Consider the following 15,588-nt stretch of genomic DNA (forward strand, 5'->3'; position numbering starts at 1 on the left):
ATATGGTATTTGTCTTTCTCTGTCTGACTTATGTGACCAAGAATGCCATAAAAGAAATTCATGTTGTCACAAATGGCAAGACTTCATTTTTTCCCAGTTTTTGTGCAATATAATTGACATACAGCACTGCATGAGTTTAAGGTGTACAGCATACTGATTTGACTTACATACATCATAAAATGATCACCAAAATAAATTTAGTGGATATCCATCATCTCATATAGATACAAAATGAAAGAAAAAGAAACAGAGACCCAGGGAAGATGGCGGAAGAGTAAGACGTGGAGATCACCTTCCTCCCCACAGATACATCAGAAATACATCTGCACGTGGAACTGCTCCTATAGAACACCCACTGAACGCTGGCAGAAGACATCAGACCTCCCAAAAGGCAAGAAACTCCCCACGTACCTGGGTAGGGCAAAAGAAAAAAGAAACAACAGAGATAAAAGAATAGGGATGGGACCTGCACCAGTGGGAGGGAGCTGTGAAAGAGGAAAGGTTTCCACACCTAGGAAGCCCCTTCGCGGGCAGAGACTGCGAGTGGCAGAGGGGGGACGCTTCGGAGCCACGGAGGAGAGCGCAGCCACAGGGGTGCGGAGGGCAAAGCGGAGAGATTGCTGCACAGAGGCTCGGCGCCGAGTAGCACTCACCAGCCCGAGAGGCTTGTCTGCTCACCCGCCGGGGCGGGTGGAGGCTGGGAGCCGAGGCTCGGGCTTCGGTCGGATCTCAGGGAGAGGACTGGGGTTGGCGGCGTGAACACAGCCTGAAGGGGTTAGTGCACCACAGCTAGCCGGAACGGAGTCCGGGAAAAGGTCTGGAGCTGCCGAACAGGCAAGAGACTTTTTCTTGCCTCTTTGTTTCCTGGTGTGCAAGGAGAGGGGATTCAGAGCGCAGCCTAAACGAGCTCCAGAGACGGGCGTGAGCCGCGGCTATCAGCGCGGACCCCAGAGACGGGCATGAAATGCTAAGGCTGCTGTTGCTGCCACCAAGAAGCCTGTGTGCGAGCACAGGTCACTATCCACACCTCCCCTCCCGGGAACCTGTGCAGCCCGCCACTGCCAGGGTCCCGTGAACCAGGGACAACTTCCCCAGGAGAACGCACGGCGCTCCTCAGGCTGCTACAACGTCATGCAGGCCTCTGCCGCCACAGGCTTGCCCCGTATCCGTACCCTTCCCTCCCACCGCCCTGAGTGAGCCAGAGCCCCTGAAGCAGATGCTCCTTTAACCCCGTCCTGTCTGAGGGAAGAACAGATGCCCTCAGGCGACCTACATGCAGAGGCGGGTCCAAATCCAAAGCTGAAACCCGGGAGCTGTGTGAACAAAGAAGAGAAAGGGAACTCTCTCACAGCAGCCTCAGAAGAAGCGGATTAAAGCTCCACAAACAACTTGATGTACCTGCATCTGTGGAATACCTGAATAGACAACGAATCATCCCAAATTGAGGAGGTGGACTTTGGGAGCAAGATATATTATTTTTTCCTCTTTTCCTCTGTTTGTGAGTGTGTATGTGGATGCTTCTGTGTGAGATTTTGTCTGTATAGCTTTGCTTTCACCAGTTGTCCTAGGGTTCTGTCCGTCCTTTTTTGTTTTGTATTTTTTTTACTTAAAAATTTTTTTTTCTTTTCTTTTTTTCTAAATAATTATTTTTATTTTTATTTTAATAACTTTATTTTATTTTATCTTACTTTATTTTATTTTATACTCTTTCTTTTTTTCTTTCTATTTGTTCTCCCTTGTATTCTGAGCCATGTGGATGAAAGGCTCTTGGTGCTCCAGCCAGGAAGCAGGGCTGTGCCTCTGAGGTGGGAGAGCAAATTTCAGGACACTGGTCCACAAGAGACCTCCCAGCTCCACGTAATACCAAATGACAAAAATCTCCCAGAGATCTCCATCTCAAAACGAAGACCCAGCTTCACTCAACGGCCAGCAAGCTACAGTGCTGGACACCCTGTGCCAAACAACTAGCAAGACAGGAACACAGCCCCATCCATTAACAGAGAGGCTGCCTAAAACCATAATAAGGCCACAGACACGCCAAAACACACCACCAGACGTGGACCTGCCCACCAGAAAGACAAGATCCAGCCTCATCCACCAGAACACAGGCACTAGTCCCCTCCACCATGAAGCCTACAGAACCCACTGAACCAACCTTAGCCACTGGGGACAGATACCAAAAACAACAGGAACTACGAACCTGCAGCCTGCAAAAAGGAGACCACAAACACAGCAAGATAAGCAAAATGAGAACACAGAAAAACACACAGCAGATGAAGGAGCAAGGTAAAAACACACGAAACCTAACAAATGAAGACGAAATAGGCAGTCTACCTGAAAAAGAATTCAGAATAATGATAGTAAAGATGATCCAAAATCTTGGAAATAGAATACACAAAATGAAAGAAACATTTAACAAGGACCTAGAAGACCTAAAGGGGAACCAAGCAACAATGAAAAACACAATAAATGAAATTAAAAATACTCTAGATGGGATCAATAGCAGAATAACTGAGGCAGAAGAACGGATAAGTGACCTGGAAGATAAAATAGTGGAAATAACTACTGCAGAGCAGAATAAAGAAAAAAGATTGAAAAGAACTGAGGACAGTCTCAGAGACCTCTGGGACAACATTAAACGCACCAACATTCGAATTATAGGGGTCCCAGAAGAAGAAGAGAAAAAGAAATGGACTGAGACAATATTTGAAGAGATTATAGTTGAAAACTTCCCTAATACGGGAAAGGAAATAGTTAATCAAGTCCAGGAAGCACAGAGAGTCCCATACAGGATAAATCCAAGGAGAAACACGCCAAGACACATATTAATCAAACTATCAAAAATTAAATATAAAGAAAACATATGAAAAGCAGCAAGGGAAAAACAACAAATAACACACAAGGGCATCCCCATAAGGTTAACAGCAGAAACTCTGCAAGCCAGAAGGGAGTGGCAGAACTTATTTAAAGTGATGAAGGAGAAAAATCTGCAACCAAGATTATTCTATGCAGCAAGGATCTCATTCAGATTTGATGGAGAAATTAAAACCTTTACAGACAAGCAAAAGCTGAGAGTGTTCAGCACCACCAAACCAGCTTTACAACAAATGCTAAAGGAACTTCTCTAGGCAAGAAACACAAGAGAAGGAAAACACCTACAATAACAAACCCAAAACATTTAAGAATATGGGAATAGGAACATACATATTGAAAATTACCTTAAATGTAAATGGATTAAATGCTCCCACCAAAAGACACAGACTAGCTGAATGGATACAAAAACAAGACCCGTATATATGCTGTCTACAAGAGACCCACTTCAGACCTAGGGACACATACAGACTGAAAGTGACTGGATGGAAAAAGATACTCCATGCAAAAGGAAATGAAAAGAAAGCTGGAGTAGCAATTCTCATATCAGACAAAATAGACTATTAAAGTTAAAATAAAGACTATTACAAGAGACAAAGAAGGACACTATATAATGATCAAGGGATCGATCCAAGAAGCAGATATAACAATTGTAAATATTTATGCACCCAACATAGGAGCACCTCAATACATAAGGCAAATACTAACAGCCATAAAAGGGGAAATCGACAGTAACACAATCATAGTAGGGGACTTTAACACCCCACTTTCACCAATGGACAGATCATCCAAAATGAAAATAAATAAGGAAATACAAGCTTTAAATGATACATTAAACAAGATGGACTTAATTGATATTTATAGGACATTCCACCCCAAAACAACAGAATACACATTTTTCTCAAGTGCTCATGGAACATTCTCCAGGATAGATCATATCTTGGGTCACAAATCAAGCCTTGGTAAATTTAAGAAAATTGAAATCGTATCAAGTATCTTTTCCGACCACAACGCTATGAGAATAGATATCAATTACAGGAAAGATCTGTAAAAAATACAAACACATGGAGGCTACACAATACACTACTTAATAACGAAGTGATCACTGAAGAAATCAAAGGGGAAATCAAAAAATACCTAGAAACAAATAACAATGGAGACACGAGGACCCAAAACCTATGGGATGCAGCAAAAGCAGTTCTAAGGGGAAGTTTATAGCAATACACGCCTACCTCAAGAAACAGGAAACATCTCGAATAAACAACCTAACCTTGTACCTAAAGCAATTATAGAAAGAAGAACAAAAAAAACCCAAAGATAGCAGAAGGAAAGAAATCATAAAGATCAGATGAGAAATAAATGAAAAAGAAATGAAGGAAACAATAGCAGAGATCAATAAAACTAAAAGCTGGTTCTTTGAGAAGATAAACAAAATTGATAAACCATTAGCCAGACTCATCAAGAAAAAAAGGGAGAAGACTCAAATCAATAGAATTAGAAATGAAAAAGGAGAAGTAACAACTGACACTGCAGAAATACAAACGATCATGAGAGATTACTACAAGCAACTCTATGCCAATAAAATGGACAACCGGAAGAAATGGACAAATTCTTAGAAATGCACAACCTGCCGAGACTGAACCAGGAAGAAATAGAAAATATGAACAGACCAATCACAAGCACTGAAATTGAAACTGTGATTAAAAATCTTCCAACACACAAAAGCCCAGGACCAGATGGCTTCACAGGTGAATTCTATCAAACATTTAGAGAAGAGCTAACACCTATCCTTCTCCAACTCTTCCCAAATATAGCAGAGGGAGGAACACTCCCCAACTCATTCTACGAGGCCACCATCACCCTGATACCAAAACCAGACAAAGATGTCACAAAGAAAGAAAACTACAGGCCAATATCACTGATGAACATAGATGCAAAAATCCTCAACAAAATACTAGCAAACAGAATCCAACAGCACATTAAAAGGATCATGCAACATGATCAAGTGGGGTTTATTCCAGGAATGCAAGGATTCTTCAATATACGCAAATCAATCAATGTGATACACCATATGAACAAATTGAAGGAGAAAAACCATATGATCATCTCAATAGATGCAGAGAAAGCTTTTGACAAAATTCAACACCCATTTATGATAAAAGCCCTGCAGAAAGTAGGCATAGGGGGAACTTTCCTCAACATAATAAAGGCCATATATGACAAACCCACAGCCAACATCGTCCTCAATGGTGAAAAACTGAAACCATTTCCACTAAGATCAGGAACAAGACAAGGTTGCCCACTCTCACCACTATTATTCAACATAGTTTTGGAAGTGTTAGCCACAGCAATCAGAGAAGAAAAAGAAATAAAAGGAATCCAAATCGGAAAAGAAGAAGTAAAGCTGTCACTGTTTGCAGATGACATGATACTATACATAGAGAATCCTAAAGATGCTACCAGAAAACTACTAGAGCTAATCAATGAATTTGGCAAAGTAGCAGGATACAAAACTAATGCACAGAAATCTCTGGCATTCCTACACACTAATGACGAAAAATCTGAAAGTGAAATTAGGAAAACACTCCCGTTTACCATTGCAACAAAAAGAATAAAATATCTAGGAATAAACCTACCTAAGGAGACAAAAGACCTGTATGCAGAAAATTATAAGACACTGATGAAAGAAATTAAAGATGATGCAAATAGATGGAGAGATATACCATGTTCTTGGATTGGAAGTATCAACATTGTGAAAATGACTCTACTACCCAAAGCAATCTACAGATTTAATGCAATCCCTATCAAACCACCACTGGCATTTTTCACAGAAGTAGAACAAAAAATTTCACAATTTGTATGGAAACACAAAAGACCCCGAATAGCCAAAGCAATCTTGAGAACGAAAAATGGAGCTGGAGGAATCACGCTCCCTGACTTCAGACTATGCTACAAAGCTACAGTAATCAAGACAGTTTGGTACTGGCACAAAAACAGAAACATAGTTCAATGGAACAGGATAGAAAGCCCAGAGATAAACCCACGCACATATGGTCACCTTATCTTTGATAAAGGAGGCAAGCATATACAGTGGAGAGAAGAGAGCCTCTTCAATAAGTGGTGCTGAGAAAACTGGACAGCTACATGTAAAAGTATGAAATTAGAACACTCGCTAACACCATACAAAAAAATAAACTCAAAATGGATTAAAGACCTAAATGTAAGGCCAGACACTATCAAACTCTTAATGGAAAACATAGGCAGAACACTCTATGACATAAATCACAGCAAGATCCTTTTTGACCCACGTCCTAGAGAAATGGAAATAAAAACACAAATAAACAAATGGGACCTAATGAAACTTAAAAGCTTTTGCACAGCAAAGGAAACCATAAACAAGACCAAAAGACAACCCTCAGAATGGGAGAAAATATTGACAAATGGAGCAACTGACAAAGGATGAATCTCCAAAATTTACAAGCAGCTCATGCAGCTCAGTAACAAATAAACAAATAACCCAATCCAAAAATGGGCAGAAGACCTAAATAGACATTTCTCCAAAGACGATATACAGATTGCCAACAAACACATGAGAGAATGCTCAACATCATTAATCATTAGAGAAATGCAAATCAAAACTACAGTGAGATATCATGTCCACTGGTCAGAATGGCCATCATCAAAAATCTAGAAACAATAAATGCTGGAGAGGGTGTGGAGAAAAGGGAACCCTCTTGCACTGTTGTTGGGAATGTAAATTGATACAGCCACTATGGAGAACAGTATGGAGGTTCCTTAAAAAACTAAAAATAGAACTACCATACGACCCAGCAATCCCACTACTAGGCATATACCCTGAGAAAACCATAATTCAAAAAGAGTCATGTACTACAATGTTCATTGCAGCTCTATTTACAATAGCCAGGACATGGAAGCAACCTAAATGTCCATCATTGGGTGAATGGATAAAGAAGATGTGGCACATATATACAGTGGAATATTACTCAGCCATAAAAAGAAACGAAATGGAGTTATTTGTAGTGAGGGGGATGGAGTTAGAGTCTGTCACAGAGTGAAGTAAGTCAGAAAGTCAGAAAGAGAAAAACAAATACAGTATGCTAACACATATATATATGTATTCCATATATATGGAATCTAAGGGGGAAAAAAAAGGTCATGAAGAACCTAGTGGCAAGGCGGGAATAAAGACACAGACCTACTAGAGAATGGACTTGAGGATATGGGGAGGGGGAAGGGTAAGATGTGACAAAGTGAGAGAGTGGAATGGACATATATACACTACCAAATGTAAAATAGATAGCTAGTGGGAAGCAACTGCATAGGACAGGGCGGTCAGCTCTGTGCTTTGTGACCACCTAGAGGGGTGGGATAGGGAGGGTGGGAGGGAGGAAGATGCAAGAGGGAAGAGATATGGGAACATATGTATATGTATAACTGATTCACTTTGTTATAAAGCAGAAACTAACACACCATTGTAAAGCAATTATACTCCAATAAAGATGTTAAAAAAAAAATTAAGAACTTCTGTCCATCAAGCAATGCTTTTAGGAAACTGAAAACACAAGGCATATACACACTCAAAAAAAGAAAAGAAAAAACGAAAGAAAAGCAAAGAAAACACAAACCACAGATTGGGAGAAAAAAATGTATTTACAACACATATAACCAAGAAAGGATAGGAATTGAAAATATACAAATAAGTCATGTAAATCATTAAAAAGAGAATAAATATTCTCAGAAAATTTAGCATAAAAAAGAGACATTTCAAGAAAAGGAAACATTTACAACCAACATAAAGAGATCCTCCTTCTCATTGATGATCAGGAAAATACAAAGTAAAACTACAATGAGAAAACACTATACTCATTCAATTTGCAAAAATAATAAAATAAAATAAAAAGTAAAAATAAATCAGGACAATGCCAAGTTTTAGAGATATTGTGGATCAATTGGCTATCTTATATATTCCTGGTGGGAGAACATTTTCTTGATACAACCTCTTTGGAAAATAATTTTGCATTAAATTAGTTATATATACAAAATATATTTTTGAAAATGTATACCATGAGACATAAAAACAGCAATATCAATAATAGCAAAAAAAAGGCTGGAGTAACTCAAATTACAACATATAGGGAAAAAATAAACTGGGATTATTCATAAGATGCAATATTTTCCAGCAGTCAAAAAGAATAAACTGTAGTTACTGGGGAGTGGAACTGAAGGGTATCGCCAATGTTTCCCAGATGGGACTACACCAAATAAGCACTTCTGTCTGAAAATTCAGTCTCTGCTCCACAATAACTTTGAAATGGTTGCTTAATTTTAAAAAATAAAACAACTGCCACTTTATGGAGCACTAAGGAATGCAGTATGATTTGGGAACTAAACATAACACAAAACTTAAGAAAACAGAACATCAGGAATGTAAAAGGAAGAGATTAATAAAATAAAAAGAGAAATAAAGTAGGAAACAGAAAAGGAGTAAAATAGTTTGCTCTTTAGAAAACATAGTGAAAACATGAAATCAAGAAAAGCAAAGACTAAACATGATCATGTAACTTGAGAAGAAGGATAAAACTACAAAACTACAAAAATAGAGGAATGATACATGAAACATAATGCTAACATATTAACAAGTTTTAATGAAATAAACCCAAATATGTAGAAACCTGTAAGTCTAATAACTATGGGGAACAAAAGAATGATCACTACCTCCAACTTTCCAAATATTTCCTGACTTAGATGATTTAAAGGGTAAGGTGTATTACATCTCCAATGAAAAGATTATCTTTATACCACTTAAACTATTATGAAGCATACAAAACAATGTAGACTTTAATAGCATAATCCTGATTTTGGACTTACCTAGTGGTCCAGTGATTAAGACTCCATGCTTCCACTGCAGGGGCATGGGTTCAATCCCTGGTGAGAGAACTAAGATACCACACAGCCAAAAAAAAAAAAAAAAAAAAAGACAAAGCCTCTTCCCTCCTGGCAAATATAATCCAAAAAAAAAAAAAAAAAAGTAGGGAAAGAAAACCAAAGACCAATCTTCACTATGACTATGGATAATGTAAAAACCTAAGTGAAATATTATCAACTTAAATCCATCATTAATTCAAAGTATAATCACAACCAGAGTGGCTGAGTTACAAGGTCCCAATATGAGCTGCACAGAACACCCAGAATCAGTTACTCCTGTCTGCTGCCTCCCAGCCCTTTGTGTTAAGCTTAGACCAGTAGTCAGATTTCCTTCTCTTTTATTTTGAATTGTCTCTCATGGGCTCCCATTGCGTTTCATGTCCTCTGTTCTCACACCACTCACATATATGTGTTTTAATTACTCTCAGTTTCAAAGGAAAAGAATTGGGGTCCTAATTCATTTTTCCTCAGGAGGACTCCTTATAAATATTAGTTACAGATAGACATGTGAGGGAGGCAATCATCCCCATCCCACAGTTGCCAAAAGCAAAATGCACATGGAAATTTGGAGTAGAGGTGAAACATATCATCACATATTACTGAGCCAAAATTATTGTGTTACGTGTAAAATGATTTTGTATTATTTTTACAAACAGAAAAATAATGATTGCACAAAGCAACATTAAATTTTATATGTTGATTGTGAAAATATAACTTTCTTTGTTTTCTTGTGACTAAACTAATTTCCCAAGCCCCAAATTCTATCTGATTTATAAAATTTTAATTTAGTTACTCTGAAATAAAATTACTAATTAACATAATTTTTCTCATGTAAGTTTTAAAATCAGTCAATTCTGCACCATTCCCTAGATTGCATCACATGGCTCACCATCTATTTCTTAATATTTATTGTATGGCATAAGAATTACAACAGCTTCCTTCAGAGTTTAGCCTTTGTATTCCAAAAAGATAGCTCCTATAAAATAAAAACATTGGCTTTCAAGACTTTTTTCCTGTGCTATGAGATAAGAGTCTATTTCTGGAACTCAAGGCCACAAATTTGACTCTGTGATCTCTGAGGTCTTCTGTGACCTCATACAATATTCTCCAACAAAGCAGGCAGTATAGAGGTAGTAAAAAAAAAATGCCTCCTGGGTATAGGAAGCATAATATTGCAATTAAACTATTGATGGAATATTTTTCCTAATTTAGTTTTATGTTCCTTGATCTCAGACTCAAGAACATTGTAACAGACTGATCCCTTGGAGACAATGTTCCTTTTCCCTCATTTCATGTTTCTGCCTATCCCTTTCTCCCAGATAATACTAAATCTCTGCTTTAGTGTATGAATGACAAAATTAATGTGATTTAAACTGCAATGTATAGTGGTAACTGGGAATATTTCCTTTGTTTGTAAATGCTAATGTTTAAGGAAATGATACTTGGATTATGTATAGCTTCTATTTATTGACAATTTAACTCTGAGCTCAATGTTGCTTTCTTCTCTATCTATTCACTCTTTCCAGGTCATTTCATCTACTGCCATGGTTTTAAATGCCATCTATGACTCAGAAATGTGTAACTGCAGCCCTAACCTTCTGGATGCCTACTTGATATCTCCAATTAGATGTCTAACAGGCATCTCATGTTTAACACAACTAAATCCTCTCGGTATCAAAGCCTGAAGTAAAAATAAAAATGCTGGCATCATTTGGGAGGATAAATCCGGGTCAGTAAGGGCAAGGAGTAAAAGCACAATGAAATGCAGATTAGATCCGTCAACAGGCATGTTCACTCAACACACAGACATCTCAAGGTTTGCAAGAAGAAATCATACCTCAGAGCAGTCCACAGAGGGGATAAAGATGGGGAAATTTATATGCTAAGTCCTTTCTGTGGTGGGCATGAACATGTGCATACACATAACTGCCTTTAAGAAAGGATTTGTTGCCCAGCTGCTGGGAATGCTATCAGGAGTCAGACTCCAGCTGTCAACTCCTTCAGAGAGCCATCTCACCCAACAGTACATAATTCCTGGGACAGCTTACAACCAAAAATTGATTATGTAAGTATAAAAGCCAGGCTTTTTTGGCCTACTTCAGGACAACTCTAATGGGCTTTATATGCCCAACCATAGCGTTAGCCAAATCTTTGTTGAGTGTATCTCAGTTTGAATTCTCCCTCTATCTGATCTTACTTCTGTATCCTTTCATGCACATGTGTTAACCCACAATAAATATATGACATAATAAACACCATGTAAGTATTTATATCCAGAAAACTCAACCTACAACACCATCTGTCTCTCATTTCCCATTAGGTAAAAGTTCATCTGATAAAGAGTTAATTTCCCAAAATTCTGAGTCACATCATCTGGCCCCTTCGTAGTTACTCAAGAATAGAATAGCATTCTAGTTCACCTGGGACTGACTGGGTTTTTGCACTGATAGTCCTCCTTCTTGAGAAACCTCTCAATCCTGGGCAAACAATGATAAATTGGTCACCATACTCAGGAAGACTGATCCCACACCACATGGTGTGGAATTTCATTTAAATCTAGACATGGCAGAGCAGCAACTTGATGCAGCAGGGTTGCAATCATAAGACAGAAATGAGGCAATTGAGGGAATCTGAAAAGGAGCACACTTTTTTGTCCAATTCATTGTCCAGAACTGAACTAATTCATACACACTCTCCAAAATGCTCCTCTCAGTCTTCCTCATGTCAATATGTAACACTACCATTCATAAGTTGCTTAGGGCAAAAACTTTGAACTTCTCTCTTTTTCTCACAATCCATATCCAGTCCATCCTCAAATCCAGATGGCTCTACCTTCAAAATATATATAGGATCTTATCCCTTCTAACATTTTCCATCACTATCATCATATTCAAGCTACCATGATTTTCCTCCTGGACATCTACAATAGTTGCCTGACTGATCTTCCTCTTTTTACTTTTCCCCCTTCAACTGGTTCTCTAAACATTAGGCAGATGATTCTTTAAACAACTAGTTCAGATAATGTTAGTCCTCTACTTGAAATTCTCCAAAAACTCACCATCACCATTAAAATCTAAAGTCTTGAGAGGTCAAGATAGTGGAGTAGGAGGACACGGAACTCACCTCCTCTCAATGAAAACATCAAAAATACATTTACATGTGAAGTAATTCTCACTGAAAATAAACTGGAGACTGGGAGAAAGACCCTTGCACAACAAAGGCCATAAGAAAGATTTACACGGACTTGGGAAAGAAAGGAAGAGAAGTGATCAAGTTGGGACCTGTACCCCTTGGAGGAGACACAGAAGAGGAGGGTGATTACTGGACTTGGAGATCCTCCCTGGGGAGTAAGAAGTTTGAGCCACCTATTGGGTGCCCCAGCCCTGGGAGCTGCCCCAGTTGAACACTGAGAGGACAACTCTCCTTTGTTGGTTTGAAAACCAGTGGAACTGAGAGCAGGGTTGTAAGAAACTTAGACACCATGCATGAAGGGTATGCGCACATTTGCATACTCCCAAAATGAGGGGGAGGAAGGAGATTGAAACTGCCCAGGACCATGGCTTGTTTCCCCCAAATGCCCTGGTGTGTGCCCCAGCTTGAGCTGAGTGCCAGCTCTGGCCCCTCTTGCTCCATGGCACAGCTCCAAAATAGGGTGAGGGATGCAGTGGCTGAGAGTTGTGCACAGTTGTGAGGAAAGCAGGTGGCTCACACTCAGAAAGACATTTGAACATGGCAGGGACAACCATTTCTGGTGCTTGCTTTGGGAGTAGACTGGGACTCAGGTTCCAGGACCACCATAACCCATGTCCAACCCATGCCAATCACCTGTACCAAACCTTCTTATTCCAGCACTGCTCTCCTCTGGGGTGAGGGTGACAGTGCTGGGAGGTGGAAAGAACACATTTAGAGGGAACAGAGTCAGCGTGGGCCAAAAGCTCAGGGCTTATGCTCCAGCAACATGGGACCCAACCCCTCCACCAATAAGATGGTGTTGGCCACTGAGCAGAAGAGGAGCCCCAGGTCAAACATGGCTGTAATTCTAGCCCCTCCATTACCAGCCTCACCTCTCACCAAGGTGATAACTGGCAGCACACACTGGGGGAAGATGTGACCCATGTTGATTTCAGATCCAGCTCTCCCACCAAAGACACTGTACACAGACAGACTGTATAGGGATACTCCCACACAAGGACACCACCTCAAGACCAGCATAGGGTGTTCACTGAAGCAGCACATATACTAAATCTGGAAAACAACAGAGCAGATTAGCATGACCACTGCACAAGGATGACATGGAAATTCGTGAAGTATTCCATATTTTTGATTGGAAGAATCAATATTGTCAAAATGACTATACTACTCAAATCAATCCACAGATTCAATGCAATCCCTAACAAATTACCACTGGTATTTTTCACAGAATTAGAACAGAAAATTTTACAATTTGTATGGAAACACAAAAGACCTGAAGAGCCAAAGCAATCTTGAGAAAGAAAAACGGAGCTGGAAGAATCAGGCTCCCTGACATCAGACTAAACTACAAAGCTAGAGTAATCAAAACAGTATGGTACTGGCACAAAAACAGAAATGTAGGTCAATAGAACAGGATAGAAAGTCCAGAGATAAACCCAAGCCCCTATGGTCACCTAATCTATGATAAAGTAGGCAAGAATATGCAATGGACAAAAAGTCTCTTCAATAAGTGGTGTTGGGAAAACTGGACAGCTACATGTAAAAGAATGAAATTAGAACATGCCTTAACACCATACACAAAAATAAACTGAAAATAGATTAAAGACCTAAATGTAAGGCCAGATACATAAAATTCTTAGAGTAAAAGGTAGGCAGAACACTCTCTGACATAAATCCTAGCACGATCTTTTTTGATCCACCTCTTAGAGTAATGAAAATAAAAACAAAAATAAAGAAATGGGACCTAATTAAACTTAAACTCTTCTGCACAGCAAAGGAAACCATAAAGAAAACAAAAAGACAATCCACAGAATGGGAAAAAATATTTGCTAATGAAGTGACTGACAAGGGATTAATCTCCAAAATATACAAACAGCTCATGCAGCTCAATATTAAAAAAACAAAAAACCCAGTCAAAAAATGGGCAGAAGATCTAAATAGACATTTCTTCAAAGATGATGCCAAAAAGGACATGAAAAGATGCTCAAAATCACTAATTATTAGAGAAATATAAATCAAAACTACAATGACGTATCACCTCACACCAGTCAGAATGGCCGTCATCAAAAAATCTACAAACAATAAATGCTGGAGAGGGTGTGGAGAAAAGGGAACCCTCCTACACCATTGGTAGGAATGTAAATTGGTAAAACCATTATGGAGAAGTGTATGGAGGTTCCTTAAAGAAGTAAAAATAGAACTACCATATGATCCTGCAATCCCACTACTGGGCATATACCCAGAGAAAACCATAATTTGAAAAGATACATGCACCCCAATGTTCATTGCAGCACTATTTATAATAGCGAGGACATGGAAGCAACCTAAATGTCCATCAACAGAGGAATGGATTAAGAAGATCTGGTACACATATACAATGAAATATTACTCATCTATATAAAAGAAGGAAATAATGTCATTTGCAACAACATGGTTGGACCTAGAGATTGTCTTACTGAGTAAAGTAGGTCAGACAGAGAAAAACAAATATCATATGATATTGCTTATATGTGGAATCTAAAAAAATGGAATAAATTAACTTATTTACAAAACAGAAATAGAGTCACAGATGTAGAAAACAACTTATGGCTACCAGGGGAGGAAAAGGGTGGAGGGATAAATTGGGAGATTGGGATTGACATATGCACAGTATTATATATAAAATAGACAACTAATAAGGACCTACTGTATAGCACAGGTAACTCTTCTCAATACTCTGTAATGACCTATATGGGAAAAGAATTTTAAAAAGGGTGTATATATGTATATGTATAACTGATTAAATTTGCTGTACAGCAGAAAATAATGCAACATTTTAAATCAACTATATTCCAGTAAAAATTTTTTAGAAAAGAGGGAGGGCTTAGGAAACATTAAAAAAAAAATGACCAGCACAGGTAACTGTTTCACCTAATTTCATAGAGACAAAGAAGGATAAGCAAAATGAGAACACAGAGGAATTTATTTCAAACAAAGGAATAAAAACACACTGAAAAACAACAATTAATGAAAGAGATAAATAATTTTTCAGATAAAGAGTTGAAAGCATTAATAATAAAATGCTAACTAAACTAGGGAAAAGAATAGATGAACACAGTGATAATTCTAACAGGGAAGTAGAAAATATAAAAAAGAATCTTTCGGGTAAACATAAGACATGACACCATAAAATTCCTAGAATAGAACATAGGCAAAACATTCTCTGACATAAATCATACCAGTGTTTTCTTAGGTCAGTCTCCCAAGGCAATAAAAATAAAAGCAAAAATAAACAAATGGGACCTCATCAAACTTATAAGGTTTTTCACAGTAAAGGAAACCATAAACAAAATTAAAAAACCTATGGACTGGGAGAAAATATTTGCAGACAATGTGAACGACACAGGATAAATTTACAAAATATATAAACAGCTCATACAATTCAATCAAAAATTGGGCAGAAGACCTAAAAAGACATTTCCCCAAAGAAGACATACAGATGACTAATAGGCACGTGAAAAGATGCTCAACATTGCTAATTACTAGAGAAATGCAAATCAAAACTACAATGAGGTACCACCTCACACCAGTTAGAATGGC

The 15,588-nt window shown here is 38.5% G+C and overlaps 1 non-coding gene across 1 annotated transcript; it reads left to right on the plus strand.

The window, feature by feature from the left end:
• Nucleotides 1–13,032: 13,032 nt before the first annotated feature.
• On the plus strand, nucleotides 13,033–13,139 carry LOC133082768 (U6 spliceosomal RNA). The gene has a single exon (XR_009698997.1). It is a non-coding gene; the product is annotated as a U6 spliceosomal RNA (small nuclear RNA).
• Nucleotides 13,140–15,588: the final 2,449 nt, after the last annotated feature.

Source organism: Eubalaena glacialis, chromosome X, assembly GCF_028564815.1.
Source record: "Eubalaena glacialis isolate mEubGla1 chromosome X, mEubGla1.1.hap2.+ XY, whole genome shotgun sequence".
NCBI classification, from domain to species: Eukaryota; Metazoa; Chordata; class Mammalia; order Artiodactyla; family Balaenidae; genus Eubalaena; species Eubalaena glacialis.